At 42.3% G+C, this 23,946-nt stretch overlaps 1 protein-coding gene and 1 pseudogene across 2 annotated transcripts in view; one reads left to right on the forward strand and one right to left on the reverse strand.

Moving 5' to 3' along the window:
* Positions 1-23,946, forward strand: part of LOC125525434 (MADS-box transcription factor 51) — a 42,061-nt gene that overhangs the window by 7,040 nt on the left and 11,075 nt on the right. The gene's annotated exons all lie outside the window — the stretch shown is intronic.
* On the reverse strand, positions 20,722-21,270 carry LOC147959290 (uncharacterized; annotated as a pseudogene).

Here is a 23,946-nt window from a genome sequence, read left to right on the forward strand (position 1 = left end):
CCGATCGAAAAAATTGTCGTGGTTTTAGTTCAAATTTGACTATCGAGATCGAGGTCTAAGAGCTAGAGGGGGGTGCGAATAGTCCCATTAAAGATTTCTACTCCAATTTCAATGTTGTTGGTAGTTTTTAGAACAACATAACTAGGACTAAGCAACCCAAAGAACTTAAGAAGCAAGCTGTCAAGAGTACTAGACAACAGAAGATTAAAGCTTACAAGTAACTAGGGGACTAGGATTAAGAGAATGTAAATGCTCGTGATGCGAATATATTTTCCCTTGGTTCAGATAGTTGGCGTAATCCTAAATCCATGTCGATGGAAACTTTGAATCCAAGGTTCTAAGATCACAATGATCCCAGATGTTTCGCCCACCAAGTGACCCATTAAGCACATACAACCTATTACATCATGGCTTGCATTAAGAATCCTCACTAAGGGTAGATCTTCACCAAATAGGTGATCTTCAAGCCTGTACAAATTTTGTAATCATTCACACGAAGTAATCGAAGGATCTAAGTGACTCCTAACCGTCTAGGCTATGACACCATCCAATAGTAACAAAAAAGCAAGGTTCTTTATAGGAACTCCTCAAATTACCTTCAAGCAAAGCTCTTCCATGAATCAAAGGTCCTATCTCACACAAGAATAGGATTGTTGTGTGATTGTGTTGTATGCACCCTTGTTGGACTCCTTAGAGTAGGAGTATGAAGTACGCAACAAGTCTTCCCTCAATGAGAAACCAAGATATCAATCCATGGAGATAACGGTATATATCCTGCAATAATTGAGTGCTTGCAACAAAAATAAAACTTCACTAGTGTCCCCAATAGTTCTAACAAGGGTGTCAACCTTGTTAGTCTTACTAGTTGCACAAGAAACTAAAAGATGATGTGTGATGAATATTTTTTCTATTTTTGGAATAAAACAAAACTAAAAAAAATATAACAACGTGTTTGGACTGGGGTTCATAGGTTCACCAAGTTTAAATTTGCAAAATACAAAAGTGTGGTAAGTAAAATAATCATGTGAAAAAGTGCACAATGAAATATCTCATGCTCATGCCAGATTAATGAATGTGTAAGCTCTTATATAGGCAATAAGCCCAAATACTATTAAACTGGGATCCTATCTGCATCTAATAGCTAAATAGCCTGTCTATAGATGGAGATCCTCTTCACATCATATGGCTTTAAATGTAAACATGAGTAATTGCATTTAGCAAGATGACATATTGCTATGTTTAGGGGACAATGAATCTTGTACTAAACCTAAACCTTGGTGGCAACAATTCAATACAAGCCTTTTTCACTTTCTGCCACTGCGGTCGGTTACTTGCAAGAGTGAACCCAACTATGCACACCTCTTCCACTATTGATTATCGATCTAAACTAGCCAAGAGTAGACAAGCAACTAGAAAGAAATAATCTATAGATCAAACAAAAGGCATACAATTTCAAACATAAAGAAATAATTCGTCACATGATCAACATCACCACTACGAATACATCAGATAAACCATAATCATTAGGGTAGCTCATATCGCTATTGTATTGAACATCTAAAACATCAATGTGGATAGATTACAACTTTGGCTACTACCATGAACCCGTATCGAGGGGCTTGACTACTCACAACTCATCTTGGAGCGTGGTGATGATTGCTTCCCCCTCCAGCAGAGTTTCGGATCAAGGCTAAAAACAAAGATTGCCTCGGAAACGTGATGTGGAGGCGATGAAAAAATGCTCCATAATTAGGGTGAAAGTTTTTGGGCATTTATGGGCCATCGGGCATCGGAGGCCAGCCGGGAGGGTCCCACAGGTATTAGGCGCCATGTAGGCGCCCACAACCCTAGAGCGCCTAGGCCCTATGGGACCCACATGGGGTGGAGCCAAGGCTCCAGGGTCTTCTAGTGTCTTCAAACTTCCCGAACCATTTCAATTTTAATTTTTCTCACACTTTCTCTAGGGATTTTCCTGAAATTACAAAAAATACCAAAACAAAATTAGGAACTAGCACTAGGCACATGATTAATATGTTAGTCTAATAAATTCAACAATAATTATTCCCAAAATGTATCTAATTAATAACAATATAGGGTGATTCATACAAAAATTATCCATATGTTTGAGACGTATCATGGTGAAAGATATGGACTTTGGCATCATGGATTCAAGAAATGTGCTTCTTGATCTTCAAAGAATCAAAGAAGTGACATGGAATCACCCAAGACCTTTTTCTTTCCTTTCTTGCATTTTATGTCCCTTTATATTTGGTGGCTGACGAATTGAGTAGAGTGGCTTGCAACAGGTGGAATGAGCAAGTGGACTATCATTTGAAGGGTATTTATGGTTACTGTTAGGAAATATGCAACTTGTATTTCCAGGTGGCCATAGGCTAGCATATATACACGTATAGGTGTAGTACAATAGTCAAAAAAAACTTAACTATAAAACGGGGAAAATACAAATAGGTGCATTACTAAATATATATAACTCTAACACCCCCTTCAAATTCATGGTGGATCAACAACTCTGATTTCGAGAGATAGAAGTCGTGTTGTGCTCTAGTCTAGGCCTTCATAAAGAAATCCGCCAACTGTGTTACTCGGAAGGAACATACTAAAGAGCAATAACCTGATCCTGCAAACCAACGAGCACAAAAGAAGCATCAACACCAATATGCTTGGTGAGTTCATGCTTCATAGGATCGCACGCAATATTAATAGAACATATATTGTCAGACAAGAGCAGAGTATGTGTAGTGTGATAAACAACCAAACTATTGAAGTAACCGCCATAATCAAGTAATCTCTACCTTCAAAAGAGGCATAGTTCACAAGTCACCGTCTACACTCGAACGGGAAACTACAGTCTGTTCTTCGTCTTCTAGGCAATGAGAGAACCACCAAGAAAAAAACAGTAAGCATAAAGTGAACATCGATCCGAGGATCGCTAGCTCATGTAGCATCCAAATAGGCATGAAGCTGTAATGAACTGGAATGGGGAAAGAACCGATGGTGAGATATCGTGCCATGAAGATATCAGAGAACATGAAGGAGGTGACTATACTGAACCAAAGAGGGACCAGAGACAAACTCACTCAAAATATGAACTGGATAAGAGATATCCTGACAAGTGACAACTACATAGACAAGACTCCCAACAAGATGGCGATAGTACGTCAGGTCAAACAAGGGGTCACCATCGATAGCATGTGAGCTCCATCAGAGTCTCAAGAATGCGCTCATCGGTGAGAGCAACACGAGCAAGAAGATCCTGGATATACTTTTCTCGGGAAATGAAAAGCCATCAGAGGTCAAAGAGACCTCAAACACAAGGAAGTAGCAAAGAGAGCCAAGATCAGACATAAGAAAGTGCTCACTAAGACGGGCCTTTACAAAGGCAATATACTCAGGATCCTCGCTAGTGATGATCATGTCGTCAACATATAAAGAAGGAGAGTCTGACCACAAGAAAAAAGGTGGACAAACAACGGTGGATCATGAGCACTTGCTAAAAACCCAGTGGCAGTCACCAGGCAAAACACTCAATGAGGCGCAAGAGGCTTTCTTAAGGCCATAAATAGAGCGACAGAGACGATAGACCATGTTGTTAGGGAACATAATACCGAGGTGGGGGCTGCATGTAAACCTCATCATGAAGGTCACCATTAAGAAATGCATTCTTAACATCAAGTTGAGACACAAACTCGTGGCGAATAGAGGCCACAACAAGAAGTGTCCGACTAGTGGCCATATAAGCCAAATGAGAAAATGTCTCATTGTAATCATGACCATGCTCCTACTGAAAGCCACGAGCCATAAGACCACCTTTGTAAAGGTCAAGAGAACCATCAGAGTGGGTCTATTAACCTTGTAGACCCATTTACAAGTGATGGGACGGACATAGGCAGAAAGAGAAAGAAGATCCCACGTGTCGTTGCATTCAAGAGCTCCTCTACCATCACAAGCTGCCATTCAGCAGGATGAACAACAACTTCACAATAAGAAGTCGGTTCAAGAATAGCACGCCAGACATAGAAATCGGGGCGATCAATAGGCGGTAGCGTACAAGCATGCAAGCCATAAGTAGGCTAAAACGAGGAAGATAGCACATCAATAAACGCATCCACAACACACGAATGGAGAACACAAAAGTGAGGAAATGATGGAAGAATACAAGGAGGAATCACGGGGTAGACTACGGTGAAGGAGATGGAGAAGTCATCCAGGAGGAAGGTGCAAAATCTTGTGACAACCGAGGTGAGGAAACCATGGGCGGAAATGTCGTGACTGCAATAGTCGGAGAAGCAAGGAAATATGATAAATGGACAATGCCTCAATGGGAGCGATAGGAGTGTCAGAAAAAGTGGGGAACGAGATATACCCTCCGCTGAAAAGGTTGAGGAAGATGGACGCGGGTAGAAGGGACGAGACTCATCAAAAGTCACATCCCAGGAAATCCGCATCTGATGATCTATAGGATCCCAACAACACTTATGCTCATAACTATAGCCTAAGAAGACATACTCGACAGACTGAGTGGTCAGTTTGATGCACTCACGAGGGGCAAGAAGAACATAGCAAACACAAATAAACAAATGAAGCACCGAACAATTAGGAGAATGATCAAAAAGATACTCGAAAGAAACGCCACCCTACAAAGCAGTGGATGGCCAAAGATTGATGATATAGGTGGAAGTGGAAAGAGGCTTAACCCAAAATTGAGGCGGAAGAGAGGCGGCGATCTTCAACGCATGAGTCATATCAAGAAGGTGACAATGTTTGTGCTCGGCCATGCCATTCTAAGCATGAGCACCGGGACAAGAGAATTGAGAAAGAGTACCCTACTCGGCAAGACCTCCAAGCAACATCTTCAATATATACTCTCTAGCAGAGTCAGCACGGAACACACAAATAGGCATGGAGAATTGAGTATGAACCATGGCATCGGAATTCTTATAAATATATAAAATGTCACAACAAGAAGACATACAATATATTCAAGTGTGGCGAGAGAAATCATCTATAAAGATAATATAGTAGGGATGACCCCCTTTCCAGCCAAAAGGAGTTGCACCACAAATCTGAGTGAACAAGGTCAAAAGGGCACCGAGAGACAATCACGTTATGATGATAAGGTAGTTGGGCTTGTTTGCCAAGCCGAAAGCCCTGTCAGTCTAAAGACACACCACTTGAGACTGATCCAAGAAGGCCATGTCAAACTAAGGACAAGAGATGAGAGCCATAGAAGTCACTAGCGATGATGCCACTGCTAAAAAGAGTTGATAGAAAAGGCAACAGAGGCAAAAAGGCTGGCGACGATGGCAGTGGAGGGAAGGTGAAGCCAGCTAGGTTCCCAGAGGCCCTGGGAGTCATGGCGCTGGGGGCCAGCACCAAGGGGAGCATATTGTGATGGTCTAGAATGGAACATGAGTCAAAGTCGAGAATGACCCTACAATCAGAGTGAAAGTGCTAGTTATCGACTAGAGGGGGGTGAATAGGCAATTTTTATGAAAGTCTTCAAAACACGAGGGCTTTGAAGACAAACAGTAGAAATGAACCTATTGATATGCAGCGGAAGGTAGACTACACTAGACAAGCCATAGTCAAGTAAGCAATGAAGTGAAAGCACGAAGACTATCAGCAGCTAGGTAGTATGGATCAGGATGGAAGATAGTATGAAGCCAAACAAAAACAGTTGTCACACAGTGAAGTCAATCAGATCATGCAAGCAGGCAATGACTTCACGAAGACAAACAGTAAGTAAAGAGAGGTAAAGGATAGAACCAGGTTGCTTGGCGAGGATAAGGATTTGTTGGACCAGTTCGAGTTGCTGTGACAATTGTACGTCTGGTTAGGGAGGCTGAGATTTAACTCAGAAGACCTCATCCTCACCTTATTCCCCTTGAGCTAAGGACACACAGTCCTCGCCCAATCACTTTGGTAAGTCTTCAAGGGAGACTTCCAAACCTTCACAGATTTCGTTCACCGGCGATCCACAATGACTCTTGGATGCTCAGAACGCGACGCCTAACCGGCTGGAGGATTCACAACCCTCAAGTGTAACAAGTCTTCAGATCACGCAGACAGAAAGACTTCAGTGATGCCTAACACTCTTTGGCTCTGGGTGTTTAGGGCTTTGTCCTCGCTAGGATTTCTCTCTCAAAGGCTTCGGAGGTGGGTTGCTCTCAGACGACAAAAGTCGTGCACTAACTCTGAGCAGCCACCAATTTATGGTGTAGGGGTGGGCTATTTATAGCCAGGAGGCAACTCGACCTGATTTGTCCGAAATTACCCTGAGTCACTAAGGGGAACTGACACGTGTCCAACGGTCAGGTTTCAAACACACGCGGCAGCTTGACTTGGGCTACAAGTAAAGCTGACTTATCCAGCTCTGGATAAGATTTGCTCTCATTGTCTTCGCTAGAAGACATAGGATTTGGTTGAGCATCACTTCAGTCACTCTGACTTTGTTCACTTGGACCCCACTTAACAGTACGGTGGTTCCTAAAGAAGAAAAGGAAACTACGAAACAACTATGTCTTCGCAATCCATAGTCTTCATGCAATGTCTTCTCATGTCATAGTCTTCAATGTGAATCTCCACCATTGTCTTCAATGTCTTCACACATTTTTAGGGGCCATCTTTGGTAGGTAAACCGAATCAATGAGGGACTACTACCTGTGTTATCCTGCAATTCTCACAAACACATTAGTCCCTCAACCAAGTTTGTCGTCAATACTCCAAAACCAACTAGGGGTGGCACTAGATGCACTTACACAGAGTCAACAATATCACCACCAGAAGTGAGCTGCATGGCAAGTCAAGGAACATGGGCAACATCAGTAACATGAACAAATGAAGTGTTAAGAATGCCTCAGCCAGTAACCGAGTGAGAGCTACAAACAGCAATAAAAACATGAGCGAGGGAATCGAGAGATTGAATAGAGGACAAAGTGGATGAACCATGTGTCATATGAAAAGATGCTATAGTATCAAGGATCCACTAAGATGTACCTACGTGTGTAGAAGGTGGTCTCGTATTGCTGGAAGAATCGGTAGCAGAACCAGCAGAACCTATGGATGGAGAATTGAAAGATGCAGCTACAAGGCATCGAAATCGCGCAATCTCATGCTTAGTCAGGGGTGTTAATCTTCATGCACTAGCCAACAGAATCAAAAGTCCGAACTTATGGAAAGGGCCAGGCAATCCACATATACAGTTCAACACCCCTCTCACGTGTGATCCAAGAAGTTAACACATGAATAGACTCAGAGGTATGGCTCAAGAGGCCTATACGTGGATATAAAGGAGGGAATATTGATTTTTGGATAAATTACAAACTCTATGACTTGAATTCAAGACCTTATGCCATGATACCATGTTAAGCTTCATGCACTAGGCAATACAACCAAAAGTATGAATTGATGGAAAGGGCTAGGCAATCTACATATACACTTCAACACGCCTCTCATGTTTGACGTGGGAAGTTTAACATGTGAATAGACTCAGAGGTATGACTCAAGAGGACTATACGTGGACATAGAGGAGGGAAACAACAATTTTTGGATAAATTGCGAAAGGCAGGACTTGAAATCAAGACCTTAGGCAATGTAATCACCACATATTTAGCATTCGTGGACACTCACATATCTGACATTTGTGAAAGTGGACTAAGAACATCTACAACCAAACTCCTCAAAGGTTTTCTAAATGTCCGGGCGGATAGCTCGGTCAGGGTCTGAACATGAGAGAGAAGAAAAATAGGCCATTCAACCGGACTCCTCAAAGCCTCCTAAAACACCTGGGCTATCCAACACTCCCCAAAGTCAGTCCATATATGGGGCGGATATGGGGAGGCTCGTATGCACACGAACATGCCTGTCACGTCAGCCCAAAATCCATTCCACCCACTTGGCCCCGCATATAGCCTCACCTATTTTTTTCCTTCTCTCTTTCATCTCCCGCGATATGCGAGGTCGGAGAGGAGCTTCCATGGGTTGGATAGGAACTCGCCGGCATGTGCTAGACACCGCCCATGTTCCTGCTCTGACCATTCGCTGGAGTTCATGGTTGCAGCTACAGCGTGCTACCACGTGTGGATGTGTGGACCATGCACGTTGGCTGCGTGTAGCCACAACCGCCGCGTGTTGACATAAGAGTAAAATTAAATGCATGATCAAATACTAACAAAGAATCATGGTTAACAATGACACCTGCCGCATTTTGGAAAATTAATGAATTATGACAATGCATATATATATTTGCCTTATATTATTCTCCCACACATTGACCAAAGCATGATGAAATGAGTTGACATAAGAGCAAGGAGCAGACTAAGGCATAGCCTAGTGGTGGAAAGGGGCTGCTGCCTTCCCAACCATCCAGATTTAAGGCATGGTACTTGCTATTTTGGCTTGTTGCACCAATTATACTATAGGGGCCTCCCTTACAGTCTTTCTGTCAAAACAACATAAGAGTAAGGACATGATCATATGACTTACAAAGTATCATGATAAATAACATGATCAACATCATCACTATGAGTACATCAGATAAACCATAATCATTAGGGTAGCTCATATCACTATTGTATTGAACATCTAAAACATCAAGGTGGAGAGATTACAACTTTGGCTACTACCATGAACCCGTAATCCAGGGGGTTGACTACATACAACTCATCTTGCAGCGTGGTGATGAAGATTGTTTCCCCTTCCGGCAGAGTTCTGGATCAAGGCCAAAAACAAAGATTGCATCTGAAACATGATGTGGAGGCGATGAAAAATGCTCCATAATTAGGGTGAAAGTTTTAGGGTATTTATGGAGCATCAGGCACTGGAGGCCAGCCGGGAGGGTCCCACAGGTACTAGGCACCCCTGTAGGCGCCAACAACCCTAGGACGCCTAGGCCCTATGGGACCCACCTGGGGTGGGACCAAGGCTCCAGGGTCTTCTGGTGTCTTCAAACTTCCCGAACCATTTCGATTTTAATTTTCCTGAGACTTTCTCTAGGGATTTTCTTGAAATTACGAAAACAGGAAAAAATTGGGAACTAGCACCAGGCACTGGATTAATATGTTAGTCGACTAAATTCAACAAGAATTATTCCCAAATGGTATCTAATTAATAACATTATAGGATGATTTATACAAAAAGTATCGGTACGTTTGAGGTGTATCATGGTGAAAGAGATGGACTTTGGGAGGATGGATTCAAGAAATGTGTTTCTTGGTCCTCAAAGAATCAAAGAAGTGACATGAAATCACACAACACCTTTTTCCTTCCTTTCTTGCATTTGATGTCCCTTTATCTTTGGTGGTAGCCGAATGGAGTAGAGTGGCTTGCAACAGGTGGAATGAGTAAGTGGACTATGAAATACACAACTTGTCTTTCCAGTTAGCCATAGGCTAGCATATACATGTACAGGTGTGGTAAAATATGCAAAAAAAAACTTAAGTATAAAACGGGGAAAATACAACGAGGTGCATGGCTAAATATATATAACTCTAACATCCCCCTCAAATTCATGGTGAATCAACAACACTTATTTGGATAGATAGAAGTCGTGTTGTGCTCTAGTCTAGGCCTTCGCAAAGAAATCTGCCAATTGTGTTACTCAAAAGGCACATACTGAAGAGCAATAACCCAATCCTGCAAACCAGCGTGCACAAAAGCTGCATCAACACCAATATGCTTGGTGAGCTCATGCTTCATAGGATAGCACACAATACTAATAGAACATATACTGTCAGACAAGAGCAGAGTATGTGTAGTGTCAGAAACACCAAACTCCAGAAGTAGCCACCATAACCAAGTAACCTCTACGCCAAAAGAGCCACGATACGCAAGTCACCCTATACACTCGGACGGGAAACTACAGTCTGTTACTTCGTCTTCCTGACAATTAGAGAACCAACAAGAAAAACACAGTAAGCATAAAGTGAATGATGATCTGAGGATCGTTAGCTCATTTAGCATCCAAATAGGCCTGAAGTTGTAATGAACTAGAATGGGGAAAGAACCGATGGTGAGATATCGTGCCATGAAGATATCAGAGAACACAAAGGAGGTTAGTATAGTGAAGCTAAGAGGGAGCAGAGACAAAGTAACTCAAAATATGAACTGGATAAGAGATATCCTGACGAGTGACAGCTAGATAGACAAGACTCCCAACAAGATTATGATAATACGTAGATCAAACAAGGGATCACCATCAGTAGCATGTGAGCTCCATCGAAGTCTCAAGAATGCGCTCATCAGTGAGAGCAGCACAAGCAAGAAGATCTTGGGTATACTTTTCTTGGGAAATAAAAAGCCATCAGAGGTCAAAGAGACCTCAAACGCAAGTAAGTAGCCAAGAGGGCCAAGATCATACATAAGAAACTGCTCACTAAGACTGGCCATCACAAAGGCAATATACTTAGGGTCCTCGCTAGTGATGATCATGTCGTCAACATATAGAAGAAGAAGAGTCTGACCATAAGCAGAAAGGTGGACAAACAGCGCTGGATCATGAGCACTCGTTGAAAACCCAGGGCAGTCACCAGGCAAGACACTTAATCAGGTGCAAGGGGCTCGCTTCAGGCCATAAAGAGAGCGATGGATACGACATACCATGTCGTCAGGGAACAGAATACCCAGGTGGGGGCTACATGTAAACCTCATCATGCAACTCACCATTAAGAAATTCACTCTTAACATCAAGTTGAGACACAGACGTGGAAAATAGAGGCAGTCAGCATGAAATAGACGAATAGGCATGGAGAACTGAGTATGAACCATGGTCGTGGAATGCTTATAAATAGATAAAACCTCACAATGATAAGACATAAAATATATCCAAGTGTGGCGAGAGAAATCATCTATAAAGATAATATAGTGGCAATGACCCCCTTTCGAGCCAAAAGGAGCTGGACCACAAATCAGAGTGAACAAGCTCGAAAGGGCGCCGAGACACAATCTGGCTATGATGATAAGGTAGTTGGACCTGTTTGCCAAGCCAACAACCTTGACAATCTAAAGACACAGCACTTGAGACACATCCACGAAGGCCATGTCGGACTAAGGACAAGAGATGAGAGCTATACAAGTCACCAAGGCTATGATGCCACTGCTAACAAGAGCTGGTAGACCAGGCAACAGAGGCGGAAAGACCGATGGCGATGGAAGTGGAGGGAAGGTGAAGCCAGCCAGGCTCCTAGAGGCCCTGGGAGTCATGGCACTAGGGGCCAGCACCAAGTAGAGTATATTGTGACTATCTAGAACAAGCATGAGTCGAAGTCGAGAATGGCCCTACAACCAGAGTCAACAATCTGACCACCAGAAATGAGCTGGATGGCAAGTTAAGGAACACGAACAACATCAGTAACATGAAAAGATGAAGTGCTGAGAATGCCTCGGCCAGTAACTGAGTGAGAGCTACAAACAGAAATAAAAACATGAACAAGAGAATCGAGAGATTGAATAGAGGATAGAGTGGATGAATCATGTGAATGAAAAGATGCTCTGGTATCAAGGATCCACTAAGATGTACCTGTGTGTGTAGAAGGTGATCTCGCATTGTGAGAAGAGTTGGGAGCAGAACCTATGGATGGAGAACTGGAAGATGCACTAGCAAGCATCAAAGTCGCGCAATCTCCTGCTTAGTTAGGGGTGTTAATATTCATGCACTAGCCAACACAAGCAAAAGTCAGAACTTTTGGAAAGATCTAGGCAATCCACATATACACTTCCACACCCCTCTCACGTGTGACGCGGGAAGTCAAGATGTGAATAGACTCAGAGGTATGGCTCAAGAGGTCTATACATGGATATAGAGGGGGCGATATTGATTTTTGGATAAATTGCAAATGCTATGACTTGAATTCAAGACCTTACGCCGTGTTACCATGTTAATATTCATGCACTAGGCAACCCAACCAAAAGTCTGAACTAATGGAAAGGGCTAGGCAATCTATATATACACTTCAACACCCTCTCACATTTGACGTGGGAAGTCTAACACGTGAATAGACTCAGAGGTATGGCTCAAGAGGCCTATACGTGGACACGGAGGGGGGCAACAACAATTTTTGGATAAATTGGGAAAGTAGGGACTTGAAATCAAGACCTTAGGCTATGTAATCACCATGTATGTAGCATTCATGGACACCCAAATATCTGACATTTGTGAAAGTGGACTAAGAACATTTACGTCCAGACTCCTCGAAGGCTTTCTAAACGTCCGGGTGGATAGCTCAGTCAGGGTCCGGACAAGAGAGAGAAGAAAAAAGGCCATCCAACCGGACTCATCAAAGTCTCCTCAAATGCTCGGGCTGTCTGGTACTCCACGAAGTCAGTCCATATATGGGGCGGATATGGGGAGGCTCGGACGCGCCCGGACATGCCTCACACGTTAGCCCAAAATCCGTTCCACCCACCTGGCCCCACCTACAACCTCAAATATTTTTTATCCTTTTCTCTTTCATCTCCCGCGTTGCCCTAGGTCGGAGAGGAGCTTGACTGGGTCAGATAGGAACTCACTAGCATGTGCTAGACACCACCCCCGTCCCTGCCCTGGACCTTTGCTGAAGCTCGTGGTTGCAACTACAACATGCTACCATGCGTGCATGCATGGACCATGCGCGCTGGCTGCAGCTGCGTGCTGCCACGCGGGCGTGGTGTCCGCTACGTGTAGCCACAACCGCCGCGTGTTTACATAAGAGTAAAATTAAGTGAATGATCAAATGACTAACAAAGTATCATGATTGACAATGACACTATCGCATTGTGGGAAATTAACGAATTATGGCAATGCATATATATTTTCCTTATATTATTCTCCCACACATTGACCAAAGCATGATGAAATGAGTTGACATAGGAGTAAGGAGCAGACTAAGGCATAACCTAGTGGTGGAAAGGGGCTGCTACCTTCTCACCCATCCAGGTTTAAGGCATGGTACTTGCAATTTTGGCTTGTTGCACCAATTATACTGTAGGGGCCTCCCTTACAGTCTTTCTATAAAAAAACATAAGAGTAAGTGCATGATCATATGACTTACAAAGTATCATGAGAAATAACATGTTCATGAGATAGTAAATATCATGACAAGTGAATTGTTCATGAGACTGGAAGACACAGGTAAATTAACACACCGCCATCCAAAAAAATCTTGAAGGTCAAACTCTAGCCAAAATATATAACATAGATCACAAGTCACTACAAATTTGATAGTATTGGACACAAATCATGTAGTAGCCATGGTAGCCTCTGCGGCAATGATCTCATTCATATGCTTTTCAATAAAAGCATTTGATGGTAGTGCCCCTTGATTTATTTCGCTAGTAGTATTCCATCCACCAATGTGGAATAGCACTGTGTTGGGTTAAAGTCAAGGATTATTTCCTCAGGTATAAGGTGCTGCAACATAACGGAATATTAATGGTTAAGCTAAATAGTCAAAAATATCATTAGGGGGAGATTTACTTTACCTCCAGTATATGTGGACCATAATCCCCTTCATTCCCGAGGACCGACTCCAACTTATCATCACTGTCAATTAGAAGGTACTTAGGCCTATTGTGACACGGGTTTATGCAATGGATGTAAATGCATACTCACACAATGTTTACTATTACTCCTATTTTGGGTTCTTTCTCCTTTTATGTGTTGGTATATCAGCCTTATTTTGATACACTAGAAGAGCTACACTCATTCTATTGGTCTTCTCTGAGAAGGAGCACACAGGGATGCCACATTGGCGTATGGTCCCATCACCGAACCATTATTTGGACTAAACTATATCATTTAGATTAGAATAGGGTGCTAGGTGTGCATTTTGTGAGTTCGTTAACTAAAGTGTTCATTTACTCCGACTACGAGTTCACATACCAATTTTGTATTTCATTTGATTAATGTAAGTTAATTAGAAGCTAGAATGCAAAAGTTACAAATAGTTAGGTTTATAACCAAACTTGTCACACATATTGATACTCTTAAGAAACCTACAATGTCCAACATGTCACCTATAATGACATCAAAAGTCTTGCCACCGACATAATGGAAGACACTCGCTTGCAAGCAAACATTACCGAGTACATCTCACTAGCTTCCGGCTTGTTTCCACATCTTACGCGGCTACCCGACACCACCTTTAAAAGTCGCGTGGTGAGATTCTCACTCGCTTGCATGCTGCGATGCTACATCTTGGACATTCCTAAGCCGCTATCGATCAACAAGGCTAGTGCTCACGACCAAAATACTTCGTCCACATCTATCACTAGCAAAACCTCACTACATAAAAATGCAAGTCTCTGTCCTTCTACAAGGAAATTACTCTCCAAGGCCATCTCCTCGAACAAGATAGCGACAAATATTCCAAAGTCACCCACTCTATTAGAATCGTATCTTGAATTTTCACCATTGAAATGTATATTTGGATTGGCTAGGCCTTTCCATTTGTTCAGACTTTTGGTTGCGTTGTCTAGTGCATGAAGCTTAACATGGTATCAGGGCCTAAGGTCTTGGGCTCAAGTCCTGGCTTTTGTAGTTTATGCAAAAATTGATGTTGCCCCCTGTGTGTCCACGTATAGGCCTCTTGAACCATACCTCTAAGTCTATTCACATGTTGACTTCTTGTGTCACACACGAGAGGGGGTGTTGAAGTGTATATGTGGATTTCCTAGCCCTTTCCATCAATTTGAACTTTGGTTGCGTTGGCTAGTGCGTGAAGCTTAACATTCACTTCAAAAACCTCATGTGGCAGGAACAAAAGTAGAGCTACACAACTATGTCCCTCAAGGGAGCCACCACTGTCGGCATCAACCGACACTAGAGTTAAGTTTTCGCCCGTAATGCCAACTACCACAAATAATGTATAGCACCTGATGCTCATAGTAGCTAGTCATGTCGTGTTGTGTATATCATGTGCTAATCAACACTCCCATCTCCCACAGGAAGCTTCCCACTATAGTACCTTAAGTTATTATAGATATAGTGGCACATGCCTATCCATTTTATCCATGTGAAACCCACTAGATTGATATGCCACGACAAATACCGCACGTGCCCAGAATCATGTATGTGCTCACTCTACCATCTACGTGCATCTAAATTTCAAACACCAACAAAATTGATGTGTCCTAGCTTGCTCGACATGTGTAGTAGGATCCCACTGTCACTACACATTAATCTTAGGAAAACCTAGCCCATGCAGCCATAGGACGTTATAGTCAAGTACACTTGAGAAAAGATGTAACCTCCACACCAGAACGGTAGCCATGTGCACCATAACTGCCTCCCTCATTCATGCCAAATCAGGAACCCACCATTCTAGATATGCTAGCTGATGCACCTCGCTAGCCACCTACCATTCTAGATATGCATGCTTTCACACCTTGCTATACACCCACCACCACATCTAGATGTCACAACCATAGTGTACGTTGGTCCATTCTTAAGAAGAAGAACTCACCAATTTGGCTGACTTGACCTCGGCATCATCAAGGAGAATGTGGTGTTGGGGTCATGGCACCTATGTTTTGCAAGAAACTAAGGAGACTAGCGTGGCCAAATAGTAGACTAGCACCAAGGTGACATGCAGGAATTATTATTATTTTAAGATCAATGTCTATCTTGACAATTAGTTCCCTGATACCTGTTTGCTTGAAAGAATTTTTCTTCTTTCATATTAGTGCCTTAACATCCAAGTCCTAACCTTTACTAAAATTTTCATGATGAAATCTTTGTAGTTGGATCATATAGTAAACATTAAAATTGATATGATGCAAGGTGGTGACCACAAGTGCCCAAATGACAATAGAACCTTTCAAGGGAAGTGTAAGCCATTATTGAACTTCAGGAGTTAAGGAAGGTTTTTACCAACCCCATAGCTATGCATGTTACTGAATGCAGCTACATTGCACCCAAACCTACATTGGAAATAACTTAATATGTTTGCTTCTTGGCACATGCTAATTGTAAAGGGTAGCAAACTAAACTAGTAACTAACAAGACGAAAAGACAAAAATAAAATGAAATAATATTAAATTTACATACTAAATCATCCAAAACCTAGAACCAACAATTACTAAAATAGTTGACACATTAAAAAGGGGGTTCAAGTTTACAACCATCACGAAGGCTCAACGAGGGATAGAGAGGGGGGCGCAACGTCAGCGAATAGGGCTATGACAATGAAGGATGGCAGATTCTCTCTTTGTATTTCTCATTTGTCCTTCCTTCAAGGATGTGATGGATCTTAGTGGTGTGGAGGTATGGGCTAGGGCACAAGCCCCAAAATGCCTAGGGATTGGACTAGAATAGGGTTAGGGCCAGATACCTCTTGGAGATGAATATAAGAATCAAGTTGACTCCTCTGTTTTGATCCAAGAACTCCAAGGTGAATTATACGCCCCCTAAACCCTAGTTACCTCCCATATATGGAATAAAAACAAATTTCACCCAATCAATGTTTGGACTGTGAAGACTAGGCCTTTTCTCCAGCTCTTCCTGCATGGTACAGATGGTCATACCACCTTGTACGGTCATACCCGAGCTCGTATTGTGCTATGTCCATTGCTCTAATGTGCTTAGTTGGTAGCTTGGTCATATTTTGCATACAACCTCAAATAGGGATGATCCAAAAAGGAAATTTGTTATTTCGTCATTTGAGCTCATTTGGAGGACTCTCTCATTCAATATACCAAATACAGCCACAAATTGTGCTATGTTTTACTAAAAAAATGGGTAGCAATTCCTGGTAAGTGCTTACAAGGGAGAAACAACCAAAAGACCTACAAAATACAGAAAAAGGGAAACGAAATAAAAGCAAAACTTAATGGGATATTTTGAGATAAATCTCGAGAGTATCATGGTTAAACTCAATGGAATGATGAGTATAAATAAAACTTATCACAATGTATTGGAGATAAAGGGGGTATCACATCAAGGATACATGTACCTATGTCGGCATCCATCTTGTCATATGACACATTGTTTAACTTGTTACCAAATTCTACACTAAAGTTGTTTAGAGAGGAGACATGCAATGAAGAAAGTGTGTTCAAGACATAAACTAGAAATTGTTATCCCCTATCATCTCAATAGAAAATTAAGGAACAAAACCTATTATACCCTATTACATCTCAAAATTCACTACAATAAGCACTTCAAAAAGAGAAGCTGACAAATCAATGGAAAGCTTTATCCGAAAGAGATCATCAGAAACTCCTAACCATAGCTTTCGTATTCCTCAAATACTTTTCATCACACTAGCTTCAACCATAGAAAAGATCCATTACAAGAGTATGAGATTGCATTGTCAGCATCCTAACACCACCTTCAAAATTGCTTTATCCTCATCCTTTGTAAACCTGTCAAAGAGCAAAATATGGAAATCATCTCATGAGGGGATTTAGTGATGTGCCCCTTCTGAGGCTCAGCTAGTAGAAGAGCACCCAGTCACCTTAGCCTTGGCGGCTAGGGTTTAGTCTTTGTCGATGGTAGTGACACGGTTTAGACACTAGCAACAAGATGACATGCATAAAGATTACATATGATTAAGACCAATGTCTATCTTGAAAATTGGTTCCCAAACATCTTCATGCTTGAGACTAAGATATTCTTTCATCTTAATATCCTTAACTTACAACTCACTTACTTTGTAGTAATTTTCTTGTTAAGCACTTTGTACTTGATCATATAATAAACAAGCTAATTTCTATGCTTCAAGGATAAAAGATATATCAGAAGAAGTCCTTAGCTTCCAACTCTGTTAGTTTTAGAATATCTTTCTTGATGAAAAGAAAAATTGCTATTTTCAAGGATAAAATATATATGACTAAAAGTGGTTGACATATCAATAATACACCTATAGTGACATACATCTTTTCTACGATGTATTGCCCAGATCTAAATGAGCAGTTCAAAGAGGAGACATAAATGAACAAAGCAAGTTGCACACACTAATATGAAACATGTTGTTCCCTATCGGTCCGACATAACACTAAGGGGATAAACAAGTTAGCACATATTACATCTCAAATTCACAATCATTTGCACTCCTTAAAATAACTACCAACCGAATTCAACACAAATCTATCCAATGGGAGACCAATCGGTCATCCCAACCATATCCATTGTATTCCTCAAATCACCCTTGTAAAATCAGCTTCATCCACAAAGGCGGAAGATTTCTTGCCTCACTAACAAGGACAAGCTCTTCTTATTAGCATTTTAGAAACACCCTTGAAAATGCCACGTTCTTCTATATTTTGTAAATTGTCCAATATTGAATATAAGAATGTGTCCCCAAAACTATGTTATGTGGGATTGCAATGATGTATCCCTCATGATACCTAGACAACAGAAGAACACCTTCTCCATGTATCTAGCCCCACCTCTACATGGGCGAGGGGACGCAAAGAGGCATCAACAGCTAGGGTTTTGTCTAACCATAGTTGTTCGATGGTCGACACAACAGATGTGTGTGAACAAAATAGTGGATCATTTAATAAACAATAAAATTACTACGCTTGAAGGATATACAATATATACGAGGTAAAGTGGAAACATCCATTGTGTCATATCATCTATTGTACAACTCATTTTCAAGATCTAAAATAGTTCAAAGAGAATATCATATAGGAAGAAAATGAGTTAAACACACTTATCTGGAACCCCTTGTTCCCTATCAACTCAATGAAAAGCTGAGGGGAAAGACTATGAACAACTATCACATCTCAAATTTTACTATCATAAGCATTCTCAAAATTAACCACCAACCAAATGAATAAAAAACATTATCCAAAAGGGGACAAGTTGACCATCCCAACCATAAAATTCATATCCTTGAATCACCCTCATCCCACTAGCTTCACCAACAAGGTAGAGGATTCATTGCATATAGTAAAAACAACAATAGATCATCTCATCAGCATCTTACGATGATCCTTCACATGTATTTATCTTATTTATTCCTCAAACCTATTGAATAATAAACAACAAGAAATCTATGAGTTATCTCATGTGGAGATGTAATGACTTTCATTTCACGCAATGCATCATTAGGTGTAATTCGTAGATGGGCCAACATATAACTGATAGACAATCCATAAAGGAGCAATCTCCCTGTGGAAAAAGGACATGTTGGGGGGATCTGTCCTAAGGTTTAGAGGGCTTTTAGGTTTGATAGTTTAAGAACAAAAGGCTAGTTGATCCTTACACAATCAAGCATGTCGAATAAGTAGAGATATGGAAATATAACAACTTGCATGAATGTATGTTAGTAAGGTAGAATGTGCAAACATAGGTTGACACGATGATTTTGGTGATGTCCTACAGCCACCTTGATGGAGGATACGAACCAACGGTTCCAGGATCACAAGGGTCCTGGTTGTGTCGCCCACCAAGCGGCCCACGGAGCACAATCAACCTATTCCACAATGGGTTGCACTTAGAAGCATCACTAAAGGGTTGTTTAGATACCTAGATTTTAATTGATCGATTTTCCTAAACACAATTATGTTTGTAACTAACTAATTTTTTTGGTTATCATAACAAATTGAAGGATAAGTAATTTTTAGTTTTCCGAAAACCAAAAAACGAGTTTATGGAAAAACTACAATTAAACAGTTTTCTATAAACCCCTTAGCATATCTCTTGCAGCCGTTCTCATCCAATCAAGATTATACACATACTTTTTCCTAACAAAATTATTAATAAAACTATTTTTCTAAAAAAATCCTACTAAGAGCATTTTATTAAAACTAGGCTCTAATTTTGGTTATCCAAATAACCACCGAGGGTAAATCTTCCTGAAGTTGGCAATCTCCGAGCCCATACAAACTCTCTAGTCCTTCACATGTAGAACTTTATAGGTACTCAAGTGACTCCTAGCCATATGGGTTGCACACCATCCAAGAGTAACAAGCAAAGCAAATCACTGGATAAGAACTCCTTGAATGATCATCAATTAAACCTTCTCTCAAGAATCCAAGGGTCACTCTCTCACAAGGATAGGATTGTGGTGAAAGGAAATGAGCTTGAGGTGTAGGCATTTAGTAAAGGGGAGTTCTTGGCCTTTAAAGAATCAAGAAATGAAAATGGAATCATCCAACACTTATTTTTTTTCTTTTTTCTTTCCTTGGATCTTGCTTCTCTATGTGGTAGATGGATGGAGTGGAGGAAGTGGATGGTTGAGGTGGCATGAACAAGGGTGGATGAGATGGATGGATGGACGCATGAAAAGGTATGAGAGGATGTTCATAGAGAAGATCCAAAATCTGACCGTCACTCAAAAAGTAACTAGGTTCAAAAGTACCGGAAGAAAACTTGTGGGACTACCGAACAAGTTCAAATAAATTTGAACAGTTAGGACTCTGGAGTACCGGTGAAATAATGAGTGGTGGTTCCGAATGAAAAAAGTAGCAGCTTTTCTACAAAGATAGAGTGATTTGGAAGTACCGGATAAAATCAATCACTCAGTTGTACTATAGTAAACAAAGCAGTTCTAAGAATAAGAATTTGCAGAAAGAAGTAAGACAAAACTCAGGAGTACTAGTTGAAAATGAGTTGCGGCACTAAAACTAAACTGTGACTAACATAGGAGCAAACCGAAATGACTCAGAAGCAACACCACCACCACCACCACCACCAACAACAACAACAACAAAGCCTTTAGTCCCAAACAAGTTGGGGTAGGCTAGAGGTGAAACCCATAAGATCTCGCGACCAACTCATGGCTCTGGCACATGGATAGCAAGCTTCCACGCACCCCTGTCCATAGCTAGTTCTTTGGTGATACTCCAATCCTTCAGGTCTCTCTTAACGGACTCCTCCGATATCAAATTCGGTCTACCTCAACCTCTCTTGACATTGTACGCACACTTTAGCCGTCCGCTATGCACTGGAGCTTCTAGGGGCCTGCGTTGAATATGCCCAAACCATCTCAGACGATGTTGGACAAGCTTCTCTTCAATTGGTGCTACCCCAACTCTATCTCGTATATCATCATTCCGGACTCTATCCTTCCTCGTGTGGCCACACATCCATCTCAGCGTACGCATCTCCGCCACACCTAACTGTTGAACATGTCTCCTTTTAGTCGGCCAACACTCAGTGCCATACAACATTGCAGGTCGAACAACCGTCCTGTAGAACTTGCCTTTTAACTTTTGTGGCACTCTCTTGTCACAGAGAATGCCAGAAGCTTGGCGCCACTTCATCCATTCGGCTTTGATTCTATGGTTCACATCTTCATCAATACCCCCATCCTCCTGCAACATTGACCCCAAATATTGAAAGGTGTCCTTCTAAGGTACCACCTGCTCATCAAGGCTAACCTCCTCCTCCTCACACCTAGTAGTACTGAAACCGCACATCATGTACTCGGTTTTAGTTCTACTAAGCCTAAACCCTTTCGATTCCAAGGTTTGTCTCCATAACTCTAACTTCCTATTTACCCCCGCCTGACTATCGTCAACTAGCACCACATCATCCGAAAGAGCATACACCATGGGATATCTCCTTGTATATCCCTTGTGACCTCATCCATCACCAAGGCAAAACGATAAGGGCTCAAAGCTGACCCCTGATGTAGTCCTATCTTATTCGGGAAGTCATCAGTGTCGACATCACTTGTTTGAACACTTGTCACAACATTATCATACATGACCTTGATGAGGGTAATGTACTTTTCTAGGACTTTGTGTTTCTCCAAGGCCCACCACATGACATTCCTCGGTATCTTATCATAGGCCTTCTCCAAGTCAATGAACACCATATGCAAGTCCTTCTTTTGCTTCCTGTATCTCTCCATAAGTTGTCGTACCAAGAAAGTGGCTTCCATGGTCGACCTCCCAGGTATGAAACCAAATTGATTTTTGGTCACACTTGTCATTCTTCTTAAGCGGTGCTCAGTGACTCTCTCCCATAGCTTCATTGTATGGCTCACCAGCTTAATTCCACAGTAATTAGTACAACTCTGAGCATCCCCCTTGTTTTTGAAGATTGGTACTAATATACTCCGTCTCCATTCTTCTGGCATCTTGTTTGCCCGAAAAATGAGGTTGAAAACCTTGGTTAGCCATACTATCGCTATGTCCTCGAGGCCTTTCCATACCTCAATGGGGATACAATCAGGGCCCATCGCCTTGCCTCCTTTCATCCCTTTTTAAGCCTCATTGACCTCAGACTCCTGGATTCTCCACACAAAATGCATGTTGGTCTCATCAAAGGAGTCATCCAGTTCAATGGTAGAACTCTCATTCTCCCCATTGAACAACTTGTCGAAGTACTCCCGCCATCTATGCTTAATCTCCTCGTCCTTCACCAAGAGTTGGCCTGCTCCATCCTTGATGCATTTGACTTGACCAATATCCCTCGCCTTCCTCTCTCGGATCTTGGCCATCTTATAGATGTCCCTTTCGCCTTCCTTCATGCCTAACCGTTGGTATAGGTCCTCATATGCCCGACCCCTTGCTTCACTGACAGCTTGCTTTGCGGCCTTCTTCGCCATCTTGTACTTCTCTATGTTGTCTGCACTCCTATCCAGGAATAGGCCTCTGAAGCAATCTTTCTTCTCTTTAATCGCCTTTTGGACATCATCATTCCACCACCAGGTATCCTTATCTTCGCTTCTCCTTCCCTTGGACACTCCAAACTCCTTCGAGGCCACCTTACAAATGCAAGTCGACATCTTCATCCACACATTGTCCGCATCCCCTCCTTCCTCCCAAGGGCCCTCCTTAATGACCATCTCCTTGAATGCCTGAGCTACCTCCCCCTTGAGCTTCCACCACTTCGTTCTAGCGACTTTGTCATGCTTATCCCGCTGGACACTAATCCGAAAGCGGAAGTCAGCAACGACCAGCTTATGCTGAGGTACAACACTCTCTCCAGGTATCACCTTACAGTCTAGGCATGCACGCCTATCTTCTCTTCTCGAGAGGATGAAATCAATCTGGCTAGAGTGTTGGCCACTACTAAAGGTCGCCAGATGTGATTCTCTCTTTCTAAAGAGGGTGTTAGCTACAATCATGTCGTAGGCTAGAGCAAAGCTTAAGATATCTTCTCCTTCTTGATTCCTGATGCCATAGGCAAAGCCCCCATGCACCCCTTCAAAACCTATGTTAGATGTACCTACGTGGCCATTGAGGTCTCCTCCTATGAAGAGCTTCTCGCCAATCGGTACACTCCTAACCATGCCTTCCAGGCCTTCCTAGAATTCCCCCTTGGTGTTCTCATTGTGGCCTACTTGCGGGGCATATGCTCTTATAACATTGAGAACTAAGTCCCCAACTACCAGCTTGACCAGGATAATCCGGTCCTCACGTCTCTTGACGTCTACCACTCCATACTTGAGGCTCTTGTTGATCAAGATGCCTACACCATTTCTGTTTGCAGTCGTCCCCGTGTACCACAACTTGAAGCCGGTATCCTCCACCTCCTTCGCCTTTTGTCCCCTCCATTTGGTTTCTTGGACACAAAGGATATCAACACCTCTCCTCACCGCTGGATCAACTAGCTCCCGAAGCTTCCCTATCAGAGACCCTACGTTCTGGCTACCTAAGCGAATCCTCCTAGGCTTGGCTAGCTTCCTTACCCTTCGCACTCGTCGAGTCAAATGTGAAGACCCTTGCTCATTTTCCACTACATCCGGGCGCCGATGTAGTGCGCCACTAAGGATGCGACGACCCGATCCTCACTTACTTGCCACCGTATTCGTATCAAGATACGGCGGGCCACCGAGGGGGGGGGGGTGACGGCTCGACCCTTGCCCATTTTCCACCACACCTGGGTTTCGATGCGGCGTGTCCCTGAGAGGGTTACGCCCCAATGAAAATCTTTTGGGTTTCATCTCCATAAGAGTGGCTGAGTTTTTACGTTGGCTCACCAAGCCTATCACAACCCTCCTCCTTTACCCGGGCTTGGGACCGGCTATGTTGCGACAACATAGGCGG

Source organism: Triticum urartu, chromosome 7A (genome assembly GCF_056163025.1).
Source record: "Triticum urartu cultivar PI428250 chromosome 7A, HENAU_Tu73, whole genome shotgun sequence".
NCBI lineage: Eukaryota > Viridiplantae > Streptophyta > Magnoliopsida > Poales > Poaceae > Triticum > Triticum urartu.